The following is a 275-nucleotide window of genomic DNA, read 5'->3' as shown; positions in this document are numbered from 1 at the left end:
TAACGTATTTTTTTGCAAATTCCAGACGTTTGATTTTATTGGCCTTCCGAATCAAAGGACGACGCACTGCAAAACTGTTTCTAAGTCCAACTTCCCGAAGTCTCCTCCGCACCGTTCGTTCGGAAATATTTAATTGTAGGTTTTCTCGGATAACACGACTAGTAACAGTTGAATTTTTCTTTATGTTTTATGAATTTTTATTTCCCGTATGATTCTGCAGTCTTCGATTGGATTTGTCTTTTCCTTCCGTCCACGTCCTGTCTTATCCGCTACTG

General features: G+C 39.3%; 1 protein-coding gene across 1 annotated transcript in view; it reads left to right on the top strand.

Moving 5' to 3' along the window:
- LOC108721081 (ALX homeobox protein 1) overlaps positions 1-275 on the top strand; it is a 29998-nt gene that overhangs the window by 24312 nt on the left and 5411 nt on the right. The window lies entirely within an intron of this gene.

Source organism: Mycetomoellerius zeteki, unplaced genomic scaffold (assembly GCF_001594055.1).
Source record: "Mycetomoellerius zeteki isolate Tzet28-1 unplaced genomic scaffold, Tzet1.0 scaffold104, whole genome shotgun sequence".
Lineage (NCBI taxonomy): Eukaryota > Metazoa > Arthropoda > Insecta > Hymenoptera > Formicidae > Mycetomoellerius > Mycetomoellerius zeteki.
Note: the sequence above shows the minus strand (reverse complement) of the source record. Positions and strands in the feature narration are given on the sequence as shown.